Source organism: Chrysochloris asiatica, unplaced genomic scaffold, assembly GCF_000296735.1.
Source record: "Chrysochloris asiatica unplaced genomic scaffold, ChrAsi1.0 scaffold00095, whole genome shotgun sequence".
Classification (NCBI taxonomy): domain Eukaryota; kingdom Metazoa; phylum Chordata; class Mammalia; order Afrosoricida; family Chrysochloridae; genus Chrysochloris; species Chrysochloris asiatica.
Genome location: NW_006408613.1, coordinates 12,257,641 through 12,275,640, shown reverse-complemented (window position 1 = coordinate 12,275,640; position 18,000 = coordinate 12,257,641).

The following is an 18,000-nucleotide window of genomic DNA, read 5'->3' as shown; positions in this document are numbered from 1 at the left end:
TTCAGGGACAGCTATGGCCATTTTGCACTGCCATTTAGTTTTAAGTGTAAACTGTCACTTTAAATTTCGAGAAGATCTGTGCACATGCATAGTAGAACCCTCTGGGGGTGGGGATGGGGTGTTCACTCACTAAGGTACCTCTCCAGTCACCAGAATGGAGGTTAGCAGACAGCAAGAGACCAATAAACGTATACAAAAGAAAAAGAATGTCCACACTTTTATCTCCAGGGTTCTTTCAGGCATCCATTGCTGCTCTGATCCTGCCTTTGCTTGGTCTTGCCCAAGATTGCAGCTCAGGGAGCAGCTGAGCATCTTGAATTAGAAAGCAATGGATTGCTTGCTGCTGCTACAAATTTCCCTGGCTGTAAGCCTTCCAACCTTCTAAATATTCCTTTATATGTGGTTCAGAGTTCTGGGACCATTCCCTGCACCTAACCTATTCTGTGTTGTTGCTGAAGAAGCTCCTCATTGCACTTCTACCCAATCCACCATCATGTTTTTCCCCTCCAGTATCTTTTAATTAAATTTTCCATGAAGTTTTGGAAGCTTCATCATATTTGTATCATAATCTTTGTAAAAACTCTTATCCCTGTGGATATTAACAGTAGTCTAATGAATTGTGAATACACAGCATCAAAGGACAGAACAAGATTTAAGTACTATCTGAAGAAAAAAAATTATTCGTGGAGATCTATGAAGCATTTGTCAGCAAACATGATATAACACACTTATTTAATTATTTCTGACTGCCTTGTGAATTTTTTTTTTTTTTTGACTATTTCAGATCTGAAGAACCTTATTTCATGTTCAAAATCAAGTTTTGTTATACTTAATAATTTTCAAATGTAATATTTTACTTGTTTTACAGGTATTCTTTTTTTATCTCTCCTTTTTTTTAAGAAATGTTTTATTGTGAGTTATGTGATAGTTTACATGGGAGAACATTAGCTTTAAATTCATCCTATCGTATATCGTTTCATTGCCAAGGTTACAATCCCCTCCATACATTGTCAACCAACCAAAGGGTATACCCTGAAAGCCTGCCCCCCGGTCATCAGCACTTAGCCCCTCTCTTTCTCTGAGTTTAAAAGTCCCCAGCTGCTCCATCTCTCCATGTCATCTTCTCTGCCTCCATTTCTGGCATCACTGCTTCTTTGGGTAGGATCCCACTCTCTGCTCTTCTCCCTTGATGGTTCCAGGGACCTCTGCTCCTGGACCGCAAAGTCAATCATTACCCTGCTTTTGCTACAAAATGTCTACCTTTACATTTCCAACCCTCACAATCAGTCCTGATAACAATTATTCACTATTGTATCACAAGAGACCTATCTGCATCTCCTTTCATTAGTCCCACCCAAACAGTTTGGATACCACTCAGTGGAGATTTTACCTTCCTCCGTGCCTCTGGATCTAGGCTCCCTCTTGAAAGCTTGCAAGTCAGTCACTTCTTGCCTTTGTACCCCCCACCTCATTTTGGGTAGCCAATATCCAAGTTGCCCATCCCTGTTTACTATGTGTATGGAGTGGGTGGGAATGATACTCGCTGTAAAGATTTGTTCCCTCTTTTGAGCTACTGCATCCATAGGTGTAGGTCAAGTTCATCAATTTGTATCAGATTAATTACTCTTTTTTTCCTCTTCTTTCTTCTTCTAGTTGAGCTCTGATCATCCAGTCATTGAAGCCAGATCAAGTGGGTATAATCTGCAAGTGTGGGTGTTCTTATACATATGCCTTCTCTTCTTATCAGCGGGATGCTTCACTCTCCACTCTAGTCCTCTGTGGCTATGTCACTGACTCTGGGCCCAAGAGTCCCCAGGTTTTGCCACACTGCTGGCCAACCAGGTCTCCACCCAGGTTCACAGGAGTCTATTGAATGTTGTAGGGCTTAGCTTACAGCTTCATTGCTGTTTTTCCCTCACTTCCTCTTATCGGTGATGAACATGGTCACCAATCAGAGCATGTATTCCCATTGAGTCTTAGTCTTGGAAGTCGGTTTGCCTTGAGAGGACCTGACCACTTACCTTGATGTCTCCTGGGTGAGCAACTTGCTTGTTCTTGTAGTAATTAGTCATTCTGCCATTATTGTTTTGTATTTTTTCTGTTGGTCTTTCTTTAAAGAAATACCTTCTGTTTTTTAGCCACTCCAGCCTGGTCTGCTTGTCCTTTCAAGTGGAAATTTCCCACCTCAGAAGATTCTGGGTGAGGTTCAGAATTCCACCTATGGTCTTATGTAATGCAGAGGCTCTGCAGGAAGCCTCCTTCACTGGGCACATTGTAGCCCCTTACAGATATTCTTAATTTTCAATTATTCAAATTTATTTGCTATGATAGAACCAAATTTGAAATGTTACTTAACTTTATATCCAGGTAAAAGGAAATGGCAACTACGTACAAAAACTAACATTTGCAGAAAATAAAAATAAAAGGATTTGTGAATTTCTAAAGATAATTCCAAAATTAATATTTTATTAAAAACATAATCTATCAGAAAAGACTCTTCTTGCTGAAAATCATTATAATAGTACTATTAATGCTTAAATTGCCAATAGCAGTATGAATATACTGAATTTGTTCCAAATTCTACATCTAATCCTTGTCATAGCAACTAATAATAACAATAATAAATGTATAGAAAGTGAAACTATTTTAGAATACGTAATTATAAATAACAGACCCTACTTTATGGAAAACATTTTATTCTAATATTGTTAACATCATGGTGACTAGTTGCAAATTCATGTTGAAAATTTCTAGATGATAAACGGTCCTGTAGCCAGGTTATATTTGTAGGGTACACTGCTAATGGTAGAAAGGATCAGAAGAACTGAGTACAATATTCTCCGTCAATGGGGTTTGTATATTGTTTTGTTTACAAACTATTCATTCCTAACTCATTTCATTCTTGATTTACTATAGATGAATTTGGTAATTGGTGAAATTCTAATATGATTGATAAACATGAAAACACTTCAATTCACACAGCTTGTATGTTCTCATATTTACTGAAAGCATGGTTTTGGCTTAATTGATAAGCTAGAAATATAAATTAGCAATGAAAAATATCAGTATTGGAAAGCTGTTTCTGTTATTACAGCAATTGCTAAATGCGAACTCTTGTTTTGAGGAAGAAATGTTTAAGTCCTCACAAAATGGAAATATTTTGGATTTACTTGAATTTATTACTCTGTTTAATCCAGTTTTAGCAGGTCACATTTCAGAATACGGTAACATAGGAAACATGGCAATCCATCATATATGTTTATAGATTGAAGAATTAATAAACTTAATAAGTGATGAAGTTTGATCAAGTATTTTCTGTGAAATAAGTATAGCTCAATATTTTACTTTGTAGAGTCCATTCCTGATCTTTCTCAAACAGATCAATTAAACATTGTTGAAAGATATTTGTCTCCAACAATGAAAAAACCTGTTGGATGATTTATCACATTCACTAGTTTAAAAAGTCATGCTAATAAAGAAACTGAAAATCAAGTACTTTACTGTTTATGTGTAGTTTGAAAAATTGATTTTTCTAAGTGCAGGTTCCAGTCCTATAGCAACACTGCCAATATCTCTGGGTGTTAAAAATACACGCAACATAAAAGTGTAGAATGTAGTGAATATGCCATTTCTATACCAGGTGTGGCACATTCGCTTAATCTTCTAGAATTTACTGTAGTAAATCATTGTTTGGAAGCAGTTGATTTTTTTTTCCCTCCGGTTCCGTTGCTTTACACATCTTTGTCACATCTTCACACTAGTGAGTAGTTCTTAAAACATATTTAGACAATGATCAGCTATTAGGATGTCTTTCTAATACATGTTGGGAAATGGATCCTATGGAAGTCCTGAAATAATATACTCAGGTTCTAAACACTTTATAAAATACTTCTTAAGACCAGACAATAAAAGGTAATGCAAAAAAAAAGAAAAAAGAAAATGAAAACACAGTGAACAAAATGCAAACACTAGATATGCACCTATGTTGGTTATTTGGAACAATATATTGCAGTATTTTTATCAGATGCTTCAAGCTCTCCAAGAGTCATAAGTAACTTTAATGATATTCACATATCTATACTAGTTATTAGATAGCATAGTGATTACTGTCAGGCTGCTAACCTCAAGGTCAGCAGTTTGAAACTTCCAGCCATTCCATGGGAGAAAGATGAGGCTTTCTGCTCTGGTAAAGATTTATAGCCTTGGAAGCTTGTGTGGGGTCTATATGAACTGGAACCAACTCCACAACACACCACCACCACCATCACCATACTAATTATTGGAGTCCTGATGTGGCACTGCAGGACAATGCTCTGAATTGCAAGGTCAGTTTGAACTCCAAGGTTGGCAGTTCAAAGCCACCAACCACTCCTCAGAAACCCTATACAGGTTCGTTATGAGTTGGAACTGACTCAACAGCACTTAACAGCAATGTACTAGCCATGAACAAAATATTTAGATAATTTAGAGATTTTGGAAATTTTGACAGCATAATAAAACAAATACATACTGTGAAATACTTATTATCAAACATTTCACTGTCGAAGAAGCATTAAAAAGAAGAAAGTTAATGATGGAAGTGCTCCAGAAGTATTCAGAGATGGAATTTGTACAACCACATACTAACCCACCATTGACACACTTGAATCTTGCTTGAATAAAAGGGCAAAAGTGTATGAAATATTTTTATATAGATTTTCTTTCTTAAACCATGCAATGACATAAATCAAACCTTTACAGAGACATGGAATAATTTCTTTCTAAGTTTACAGATTCAGGAAACACAAATTTTATTCATGTAAGCATGTAAGATTCCATAATAGAAGACAAAATCTAATGCGTATTTCCCAACGTTTAAATTGTTTTTTTTTTTTTTTTTTTTTTTTTTTTGCATATTCCCAACTTGAATGATCAAAAACTGTACAATAGAATGTGAATTTTCTTCCCTAAAGAGACTCAGAAACCCTCAGAATATAACAGTGATTCAATAAAGACTCCATTCATTATTTCTATTATGTATGTTGTTAGGTGCCATTGTGTCGATACCAGCTCATAGTGACCCCATTCACAACAGAACGAAATACTGCCTGGTCCTGTGCCAACCTCACAATCTTTGCTATGCTCAAACCCACTCGGATTCTTCTTCTTTTTCTCCAACCCTCCACTTCACCAAGCATTTACTTATTATGTATAGAATTATATACACATAGAAGTAGGTAAGAAGTAGATATTGTTCAGCAACTTAATTATGACAAAATCATTGAAGGTTTAAAAAGAGTAGGGAGAAATGCTTTTAATTATAGTATGTTAGAGATGAAAGATTTATCTAAGATATAGTAATTTGTTGTAGTATGTATGTTTATTTTCTGAAAATTAAATTTTCTTTCATGACCTATTTTAATTGTAATTAAAACATTTACTATGAAATAAATATCAAAATTGAAGTATGAGTCATTTAAAGCAAAATTGGTGAAAGTATATATTTAATTGTGGGAGATCAACAAAATTTTACATTGATGAAACAACTAAGTACATTGACACATTTTCTTTGTTATAGAATATTACTTTTTGTAATAATTGTAGTATGTATTAAAACTAGAATTGCTCCACAATCACTAAAATTTTATAATCCTGTCCATTTCTTTCTTCTAAAATGATATACATCATTTTTGTGTTCAACAGTGAGTCAAAATTTTCCTCTCTCTGGCTGTAGAATTTAAGTAACTCTTAGAAAAGAAAAATACATCATTTTTTGACCTAATCTCCTTGATTTTCAATACACCTTGTCCATCTGTCAACAAGCTTTCATGTTCTCTTGTTAAAAATATCTTGGGCTGAGCTGTGTGCCATGAATGCACCACTGTCGTCACTTCTTCATCAGAGGTGAATCTCTTTCCTCAAAGGGCTGCTTTCAGGGGATCAAATAGGTGAAAGTCCAGCACAGCAAGATCAGGACTATCTGGAGGATACTTTAATAACTCAAAAGGAAGCTTTTGTAGAGCATCATCATTGTGGGCAGAGGTGTGAGGACATGCATTGCCATGCAAGATCACAGGTCCTTGGATAGCAGTCTTCTGCTTTTAATCTGAAGGAAGTTTAGGCTTCAGCTCTTCAGTGAGCATCTCACTGTAAGGAGCACTGTTGATTGTTGAACATTTTCCCTGATAGTGTTCCAAGACTGGCTCTTGAGAATCACAGAAAACTGTAAGCATCAATTTTCCAGCTGATGGTTGACTTTTGAGCTGCTTCTTGGTCAGTGAGTGAGGATGTTTTCATTCTATACTCTGCCATTTACTCTCAGGCTCACAGTGATGAATCCATGTCTCATCACCAGTAACAATTTTTAGAAAGAAACATTTACCTTCCTTTGAGAATTGCTCCAAATTTTGTTTGCAGATGTCCAAACATTTTGGTGTATGCTCCTCTGTGTCTGTGATGCATTATTTCATAGGCAGAACCATGGCTGATTTGCAAGTGATTTGCTATATAATCCACTGTCACTCATCTATTTAACAGAATTATTTTATGTGTACACTCAATGTTGTCATCAGTGGATAATTTTGACTCACCTTTATAGTTATATTAAAAAAGATGTTACATCATGAATAGGTAAAAGACACATACAGCACATTACATGAAGAAAAGTGAAAAAAGTATTGCTAAAAATCAAATACATCTTTATTAAACAAAATAAACATGTCAAGATATTGTTTCTTAACATATTCTCCATCGAGGTCTATACACTTCTAACCCTAAAAAGTAAAGATGGCACTTTGAAGAATAAGGTGTGATTGACCAAACCTTAGTATTTTCAGCCACGTTATATGCATACCAAAGCTGGACAATAAATAAGGAAGATCAAACAAGAGTTAATGCCTTTATATGAGAATATTACGTATGCCATGAACTGTTAGAAGAGCAACCAAATCTGCCTTAGAAGAAGTACAGCTAGTTTCTCCTTAGAAGTGAGTATGGTGAGACTCTGTTTTACAAACTTTGAACATATATCAGGTGGGGGGAGAGAACCTTGGGGATATCATACTTGGTAAAGTAAAGAGTCAGGAAAAAAGAGGAAGAGACTGAACTAAATGGATTGAAACAGTGACTCCAACAATGGGCTAAAACATAACAATGATTATCAGGATGATGTCAGACCAGGAAGTTCTGTAGTACATAGGGTCACCATGAGTCATAATTGACTTCATGTCACCTAACAACAATGACTCTTCCACCAAGAATTCTGTTGTTCTTTCATTTACACAACATCAAAACAGCAGTTGAGGCATCCTCTCAAAACAAAAATCGCTTTCATCATTAAGGTGAGTTTGGGGAACAACAACACTGAAGGGGAAAGATTAGGGCTGTAGGATGGACTGGGTAAGGTTTCCGAATCAAAGTCTCATAGGGCGGGGCCCTTGCTACTCTTGAATAATGAGCAAGTGCATTATTGTGGTGAATTACAGTTCCTTAGCACAAGTTTCCTGATCTTTTTCTTACCAATGCAGTTTTCAATTTCTTAATACTTTTTCATAATATGTACCCATGGTCATCCTGTGTCCATTGAGACAACCTATCAAGATTATTTTTTGGAATCCTAGAAAACAGTCATCCTGACCTTCTAAACTGACCACTTTGCCATGATTTGAACTGACACCGTATATTCCTTCAGAGGCCACTGTTTTGAAGCCATTCTGATGAGACTAAGACAAGTGTATTACTGAGAGAACTTGTCTTCAGCCTTCTACTAATCCAACAGACATGTTTACATATATTTTATTTGGAATAAACCCATGCATGTATGAATTGCAGCCATAATTGTAAAATGTTTTGACTTATCTTTGTATGTGTGTGTATCTGTATCCATTTGTAACACACATAAACTATTTGAATACATAAATATGTACAGAAGGGGCACCATTTATAATCTGTTTTGTTGTTGGTTTTAAGTGCCATTGAGTCAGGTCTGACTCATAACAACCCTGTTTAAGGTTTCTGAGGAGTGGCCACACCAGGACTCTTATGGGTGTTTGTTGCTGTTGTTGTTGAGTGTCACCAAGTCAGTTCTGACCCTGTGTAGGGTTTCTGAAGAGCATCTGGTGAATTTGAACCTCCGATCTTGTGATTCAAACTGACCTTGCAGATGAGTGCTTATCCTACAACATCACACCAGGACTCATAAATGTCTTCATCCAGCCCTGCGACCAAGTTTTAGTAAACTTCAACTAAATTATAATTTAGATATATTTGAATTGTTTCTCTCTGGAATAGAATGCACTCATCTTTTTACAGATGAAACCACTTTACACATGCAATTTTATTTGTTGTGGTGCTAAGTCACACACAGTGATAACAACTGCAATTCTAAACACTACCTTTGATTATGTCCCCCAAATGCTCATGCTGATATTTTCTTCTTCTAAAACTATTCATCTGAGAATAGAAAATGTGGTCCTATGTATATATTATTTTTCCTTTTAAAGGAGCATTCAATGAATACATGTGGAATCCTGGTGTGGCAGTGCAGGGTAAGCACTGGACTGCTAAACACAAGGTCAGTACTTTAAATCCACCATTCTTTCTTTGTAAACTCTATGCCATGTTGCTATGAGTTGGAACAGAACTGATGGACATTAGCAACCACAACAACAAATGAATGCAAATATTTTATGGGAATTCTCTAAGTAATAATATATGCCATTATAATACATACACTGATTCTGTGTATATAAAAAATACATTAAAAAATATCTCCAGTATATTGTGATTTTATACACTCTCAGATGGAATCTACAAGAACTTGACACAGAGAACTCAGAAGCATTTACTTTTTCCTTAGTTACTTAATATTCAAAATAAGTTTTTAATTGATAAGTTCTATCAGAAAAAGACAACAGTTTTCATTAGATAAAATCAAATTATATTGAGAAATTAAGGAAGATTGCTGTAAGGTTCTTCCCCTAGGCCCATGGCAGTATATCAGTTATGCATAAAACAAATATAGTTAAGTATTATTAAAAAGAATGTTTCCTGGGCCAGCCCTACTCTAACATTACTGCTATTTATCTCATTTTGTCCCATATTTTCTGTACTATCATTGCTTGCAGTCCTACTTCCAGTTTTATTACCTACACCTATCTGCTTCTGCAACCTACTGATTCATGCAGATACTCATAGTTTTCCAACTTCATTCATTTAATAATTTAATCACAAAACATATGTTTAGCATCATCCATATGCTAGATACTTTTTATCATTAATGACTAAAACAGACAAAAATTCCTGTCCTTTTGGAGCTTACATTCTATAAGGAAAACAGATAATGAAAAAGGAACATAATTAAAAGTGAATTACATAGTATGTTAAAGTGTGATGGTTAGGGTTTTTAGGGTTGTGTTTCAACTTGCCTGGGCCATGATTCTCTATTTTAGTGCTACAGAATAATGCACTGGACCTCAAGGTCACTTTGAACCTCAAGGTCAGGGGTTCAGAACTCACCAACTGCTCCTCAGAAACCTTATACAGTGTCAGAATCAACTCAAAGGTACTTAACAACAACAAAAACAACATGTATTGATCTATTATGGTCAACCAATCCATTGAAAGGGAGTTTCTATGGGGATATGACCTGCATTGATTAAATAAGGATTTTCTGGCAAATCACTCTAGCTCTTTGTTCACTCTAGACTCTGCATGATCTCTCATCATCTAACTTCTGATTCTTGGGACTCGAGCCAGATGAGTGTAGTATTGCCAGCTGAACTTGGGTTTATAAGCCCTGGCAGCTATGTGAGTCAGGAGAAACATCCAGCCTGATATCTTACCTACAGACTTGCCAGCCTCTACAACCATGTGAGCTATTTCCTTAAGAAAAAATGCTCTCTATTTGTATACACATATAAATATCATTGCCTTTGCTTCCAGAGAATCCAGCTTAAGACAAAAGGTGTTAAGTACTCTGGGTGTCAGGGTAGGAGAGTAAAACAGGATAAAAAGGATTAGAGGATCTTGTGTGGGAAGAAGTAGAAGGTAATGTTAAATAGATTGATCAGGGGACAAATATTTGAGAATCTGGCTTTACTTAAATATTTGAGACAGGGTTTTTTTCTTTTTTTTTTTGTAGATACATAGAGGAAGAACATTTTTGGCCTTGGGAATGATGCAGCAGTGAGTGAAAGGAGGAAAATAGAGATGATATATAATAAGAGATACTGTGGGCCCCAGATCATTCAGGGCCTTAGAATTTTGTAAGAACTTTCAGTTTTACTGTTAGTAAGATAGCAGCATTTTTAGCAGAAGACCATGATATGATTTATAGTTAAGATGGTGGTTATGTTGAAATGGACTGCAAGGGTGCAATTTTAGAGCAGGGAAACTTGCTTGGTAGTGATGGAGTAATCCAGGTGAGGCATGATGGTGGCTCTGACAGAGAGGTAGCAATGGAGATGATGAAAAATTGTGAGATTATGAATATTTTTCAAAGAGTTAATAAGATATACTGCTAGACTGAATATAGAATGTACAGGAATTAGAAGAGTCTGGATGATTCCACAGAGAAATAAAAATAAGGAGTTACTATCCACTTAAGTGGGAATGATGGGTAGAAAAGATTTTGGAGACTTTAAGTAGTTTAGTTTTTAATTGATGTATCTATTATATAAGCACTATTATACAAATGTATGCACCAAACCCTAAAGTCAGTGATGATGAATCAAAGAATTTTACCAACTTCTTCAGTCAGAATTGATCAAAATTCAATAAAGACATATTAGTAATTTGGAGATCATTTCAAGAAAAGATTTGATGGATTAGACATTAATGACAAGACAAGAAGAGTTGTGGAAAGACATCAAGAACATCATACAGGAATAAAGCAAAAGATCATTAAGAAGAAAAGAAAAAATGAAAAGGCCAAAGTGGATTTTAGAAAAGACTCTGAAACTTGCTCCCTAATGAGAGATGCTAAAGTAAATGGAAGGAACGAAAAGGTAAAGGAACTGAACAGAAAATTCAAAAAGCAGCTTGAGGAGAAAAAGTCAAGTAGTACAGTGAAATGTGCAAATACCTTGAGTTAGAAAACCAAAAGGGAAGAACCACTCTCAGCATTTCTCAGGCAGATAGAACTGAATTAAAAATTCAATCCTTGACTTGAAATACTGAAGGATTCTATGGGCAAATTTGACTTCGACTTCTTGAACTGACCTTTGAAACTTTCCGTTCAGCTCTTTTACCTCCTCCTAATCTCTCTTTATCAGGAATTTCAGCTGAAAGCTATCCAGAATCACAGAAACATGTAAAACCACAGTATGACAAATTGACATATGAGTAGTGGTATTTTCAATAACCTCATATGCATGTGAAAGTTGAATACTGAATAAGTAAGACTGTCAAAGAATTGATGCATTTGAGCTATGGTGTTGGAGGGGAATATTAAAAGTACCATGGACCGCCAAAGGAACAAACCAACCTATGTTGAAAGAAGTATAGTCAGAATGTTCCTTGGAAACTCGTATGGCCAGACTTTGTCTCTCATACTTCTGACATTTTATCAGGAGGGGCCAGTTCATGGAGAAGGAGATCATGTTTGGGAAAGTGGAGGATCTCAGAAAAAAAGGAAGACCCCCAACCAGATGGGTTAGCACAGTTATGGCAGCAGTGGGCTCAGGCTTAGCAATGATTATGAGGTTGTCCCAGGATCGGGCAGTGTTTCATTCTGTTGTGCATAGGATGACTATGAGTCAGTGCTGATTTGATGTTAGGTTCAACAACAACAATGGACAAAATATTGAATGATGAAGAAAGCTTTAAAAGAAGAAGGAAAATATACACAAAGTGACTGTACCAAAAAGAAATGTTCAATGTTCAACCATTTCAACAGATAGCATATGATCAAGAGTCAGTGGTACTGAAGGAAGAAGTCCAAGGTGTACTGAAGGCATTTGCAAAGAACAAACCTCCAGGAATTACAGAAAAACAAATTGAAATCTTTCAACAAATTGAGGCAGCACTGGAGGCACTCATTCATCTATTCCAAGAAATTTGGAAGACAGCTACCTGGCCAACTAATTGGAAGAGATCCATATTTGTACCTATTCCAAAGAGAAGTGACCCAAAGGAGTGCAGAAATCATCAATATATCATTTATATCACATGCAAGTAAATTTGTACTAAAGATAATTCAAAAATGTGTACGATAGTACATTAACCGGGAACTGCCAGAGATTCAAGCCAGATTCAGAAAGAATGTAGAATGAGGGATGTCACTGATGACATCAGGTTGATCTTAGCTGACGGTAAAGAATACCAGAAAGGTGATTGATTACTTGTGCTTTCTTGACTATGCAAAGGCTTTCGACTGTGTGGATGATGACAAGCTATGGATAACACTGTGTAGAATGAATATTCTAGAATACTTAATTGTGCTCATGAGGTACTTGTATATAGACAAAGAGGCAGTCATTTGAACAGAACAATGGCATACAGAATGTTTAAATCAGGAAAGCTGTGTGCCAGGGTTGTATTCTTTCACTATACTCATTGAATGTGTATGCTAAGCAAATAATCTGAGAAGTTGGGGTATATGAAGAACATGGCATTAAGATTGAAGGAAGGTTCGTTAACAACTTGCAATATGCAGATCTTGTAACCTTGTTTCCTGAAAGCTAAGAGAATTTAAAATACTTACTAATGAAGATCAAAGACCACAATCTTCAGTATGGGTTGTACCTCAATGAAAAGGAAACAAAAGTCCTCACCATTGGATCAATAAATAAAGTCATGATAAATGGAGAATAGATTGAAGTTGTTGAAGACTTCATTTTACTTGGATCCATTGTCAACCCTCCTGGAAGCAGCAGTCAAGAAATCAAAGGACGTATTTCATTAGGCAAATCTGTTGCACAAGACCACTTTAAAGTGTTTAAGAGCAAATATGTAAGTTTGAGACTAAGTTGCACCTAACCCAAATATGGTGTTTTCAATAGTCTCATGTGCATGTGAAAGTTGGACATATGAATTATTGTTGTTGTTGTTATGTGTCGTGTAGTTGGTTCCTACTCATAGTTAGAAGGATGTAAAAAAAAAAAAATATATATATGCATTTAAGTTATATTGTTGAAATAGAGTATTAAAAGTACCATTGTTTGTCAAAAGAACAAATAAATCTGTGTTGGAAGAAGTATAATCAGGATGCTTATAATCACATATAATAAATATAATCTTGCATGATGGCGAGACTTTGTCTTTCAGACTTTGGATATATTATCAGGAGGGACTAATCCCTGAAAAAGGACATCATGCTTAGTAAAGTAGGGGGTTATCAGAAAAGAGAGAAATACCACCAATAGCTGGATTGGCACAGTGGCAGCGCCAATAAGCACAAATGTAATAGTGACTGTGGGGATGGTACAGGAATGGGCAGTGTTTCATTCTGTTTGCATAGGATTGCTAGGAGTTGGAACTGATTTGCTGGCAACTAACAACAGCATTATGCAACCAGAGATATATAGTATACAATTGGATATACAAGTCTGAAATTTGTGAGCGATTTCTAGGATGTAATATCGATAGAGAAATCTTGAATCACCAGATGGTATTTAATGCCATTTAGTGGATGAACTCACCAATAGGAGTGATATAATGAGAGAAGAAGAGCAAGAGTGAGGCTATGAAATGTAAAATGCATTATTGAACTCTCTGTGGCGCTTAATTGACACTGAGTATGCTTTTCTTGTTGTCTGCAAATCTATTCTTGATATGTTCTGGTGACATCAAAATTTACAGAATGAGTGTCAAGTAGCTTGAAAGGCAATGCTGGGAATCAGTTTTGAGTCTCTTATAAAGAGAGTTATTGATGGGAGCAGGGTCTATGTTGTATGGTTCTAAATGATAACAAAGAATCAAATCAATTTAATTGGTAGTATTTTTCTCTCTCTTTGTTAGTGATCATAAAATAGTGATCACTATAAGAATTGAGCCTTAGATAATATGTAAGAAATAAGTTTTTTAAAATTTGTAAATGGTGAACTTTTATATATGGATTCTTTTCTTCAACACATGCACACTTAAAAATATTGTTCAGTTTGTGAATTTCTGTTTATTTGTTTCATAATAAATTGCATTCTCTAAGGAGAACCATTATCTAAGTTACATTGTTGAAAACTAGCTAATTTAGCTGAGGGATTTACAAAAATCGTATGTGTAAATTACTCCATTTATGGTAGTTGTAATTTATTCTGGTTAAATTGGATCCATCTGTTTTAGCTATGAGTATTAGAAAAGTCTATGCTTTTCTGTTTCCACAAACTATGTTCAAATCACAAATGCAGAACTATGCAAATTAGACAATATATGCTTTTTGAAGTGAAGAAACTTGTCCACTGTGCAACAGTTCAGCCTCAAAGTTCCTGTCAACTCCTCATCCCAAAGCTGGAATGATTCTTACCCAAAGCGAAATTCTGAGAGTTTTCATCTAAAAAAATAGCCAAGGATCAGAGAAATATCAAAGTACATTTGGACTTGACATCATTTTTCAGTTCTAATCCCAGACCTGCCTTCTTTTTGTACCCATGTTTTATCCCCTCTGTGTCTTCAAGCCTTTAATGTCACATCAATGAAGGGCACTTGGGGTACCATCAATATCTCTGTCTTGAATCTCATTATGAATTCACTTTCACATAGCCCTTGGGTTCTTTTATAGCCAATATCATCTAGGTGTAACTGAGACTTATGGTCAATTCCTGCTTTCATTTTGTGCCCACCATCAGGGAAAAACACTAATCTCATAGAAGTTGGCAAAGAGTAACATGACTTCAATAGAGTTTACTAACAATACAGCAAGTTGGTTTGCACAACTCCATAGGTGATAAGTTAGATAATTATACTTATAGGATCAAAACAAGTTAGTTTATTATTAACACCATAGCAAACAGAGGAAAGCATTGGCATGGTAGCTTGAATTTTCCTGTATCTCAGTCCTATGGAATGATGTAATGTGCTCAGATAGTTTCTGTAATTACAATGAGTTGTGCTGCACTTTAGAAGTCTAGGATTAAGGACTCAGAACCATTGAAAAAGCAATAAATAAGCCAGCTCTACCTATCTCCCACTACCAGGAAATGAGTCATGCTGTAGTTGCCTTAACATATGTATTATCTGAGTGACTGTTGTTAGATGCTATCCAATCAATACTATACAGAGATCCTATTTACAAGAAAATGAAATACTGCCTGATATTGCCCCATCCTCACAATGATTGCTATGTTTGAGCTACTGTGTTAATTTATCTCTTTGGGAGTCTTCCTCTTTCTCTCTGACTCTCCAATTTGCCAAGCATGACATCTTTCATCTGGCACTCGTCTCTTATGATAACATGTCTATAGTTTGCAAAACAAAGTGACTGCATCTTTCCCTCTAAGGTGTATTTTAGCTCTATTTCTTCCAAAGCAGATTGGTTTATTCTTTTGGAAGCTCATGGTACTTTCTGTATTCTTTGCTAACACCATAATTCAAAAGCATCAATTATTTTACAGCTTCTTTATTCATTGTCCAACTTTGACATGAATACGAAGCAATTGGAATTACTATGGCTTGGGTCAAGTACACCTTAATCCTCAAAGTGACATCTTTGCTTGTCAATATTTTTTAAACTATTTTGTAGCAGATTTACCCTAAGTAACATGTCTTTTGATATCTTAACTTCTGTTTCCATGTACATAGATTTTGGATCCAAGTAAAATGACATGCTTGATAATTTCAATCTTTTATTCATTTTTAATCATTCTGCTAGTTGGTCTACTATGAGGACTTTTAATTTTATTTTATTTATATTTAGTTCTAATCTATATTGAAGGCTGAAATCTATGATCTTCATCAGTAAATAAATGCTTCAAGTCCTCTTTGCTTTCAGCAAGCAAGGTTGTGTCATGTTCATATCACAGGATGTTAATAAGTCTTCCCAATCCTGATGCTGTTTTCTTCATATAGTTCAACTTCTTTATTATTTGCACAGCATACAAATTAAATAAATATGATAAAAGGATAGAACCGTGACACAAGCATTTCTGATTTTAAGCACCTATTCTGCTTCAACAACTATCCTTTGGCGTATGTACAGATTCCATATGAATACAATGAACTTTTCTAGAATACCCATTCTATGCAGTGTTATCTATAATTTGCTATGATCCACACAGTCAATTGTCAATTGTCTTTGAATAGTCAATAAAACACAGGTAAACATCTTTCTGGAATTCTCTTCTTTCAGTCAAGATCCATTTGATATCAGCAACAATACTCTTTGTAAAGAGTAAAGATTATGTTCTTTAGAAAGCAAAACCAGTAAAGCTTATATATGTTTCTTATTGTAAACTGCAATCGACTTGGCATGGACTTGTAGTGGCCCTACGCACAACAGAATGGAATACTGCCCAGTCCTGGATCAACCTCACATTGCTGTTGCCATTGTGCCAATCCATCTCTCTGGAGGTCTTCTTCTTTTTTTCCTACCCTCCACTTTACCAGACATTATATCCTTCTCCAGTGACTGGTTCCTTTTAACAATATGTCTGAAATATGAAATATAAAGTCTGGTCATCCTGGCTTCTAAGGAGTATTCTGGCCGTACTTCTTTCAACATGGATCTGTTTGTTCTTTGGGCAGTTCTTGGAACTTTCAATATTCTCCTCCAACACCTTAGCTCAAATGCATCAATCTTCTACAGTCTTCCATATTCACTATCTAACTTTTGTATGCATGTGAGGTTATTGAAAATATCATGGCTTGAATCAGGGGCACCTTAGTCCTCAAACTGACATTTTTGCTCTTGAACACTTAAAAAAGGTCTTGTGCAGAAGATTTGCCCAATGCAATATGTCATTTGATTTATTGACTGCTGCTCCGATGGGTTTTGATGGTTGATCCAAGTAAAAGGAAGTGTTTGACAACTTTAATCTTTTCTCCATTTATATAGATGCTATTTATTGGTAGACAGTTGAGGATTTTGGTTTTCTTTACATTGAGGTACAACCCATACAGAAGCTGTGGTCTTTGATCTTCATTAATAAGTATTTTAAGTCCTCTAGGCTTTCACCAAGCAAGGTTGTATCATCTGTATATCACTGGTTGTTAATGAACCTTTCACCAAACCTGATGCCACGTTCTTCTTCCTATAATCAAGTTTCTTGGATTATTTGTTCAGCATACAGATTGAATAAGTATGGTGAAAGAATACAATGCTGATGTACACCTTAATTTTAAGTCATTCGATGTTTACTTGTTCTATTTGAAAAACTGCCTCTTGATCAATATACAGGTACCTTATGAGTACACTTAATTGTTCAAGAAAGTCATACTTTCCAATGTTGTCCATAGATTATCATGATCCACACAAGAAAGCCTTGGCATATTCTATAAACATCTTTCTGGTATTCTCTGCTTTCAGTAAAGATCCATCTGACATCAGCAATGATATCCCTCGTTCTATATCCTCTTTGGAAACCAGTGTGAACCTCTGAAAGTTCTCTGTCAATATATGATTGCAGCCATTTCTGGTTTACCTATAGTAAAACTTTATTCACATGGGATATCAATGATATTGTCTGAATATTTCCACATTCCCTTGGGTCACCTCTCTTTGGAATGGGTAAAAATAGAAATCTCAAGTCACTTGGCCAGAAAAATGTCTTCCAAATTTCTTGGTATAGATAAGTGGATGCCTTGAGTGCCCCTTCACTTTGTTGAAAAATTTTAATTTGTAGTTTGTCAATTCCAGGTGCCTTGTTCCTTGACAATGACTTCAATGCACCTTGAACTTCTTCCTTCAGATAGAATAGGAAGAAGGAGTAATGAACTACTTCCAAATATTTAGTCACTAAAAACCTTATGAATACAGAGAAACACTGTCAGATATTGTGCCAGAAAATGAACCTTAGATTGGAAGGCACTCAAAATGGGTCTGGGGAAGAGCTGCCTCTTCAAAGTAGAGTTGACCGTGATGACACAAAT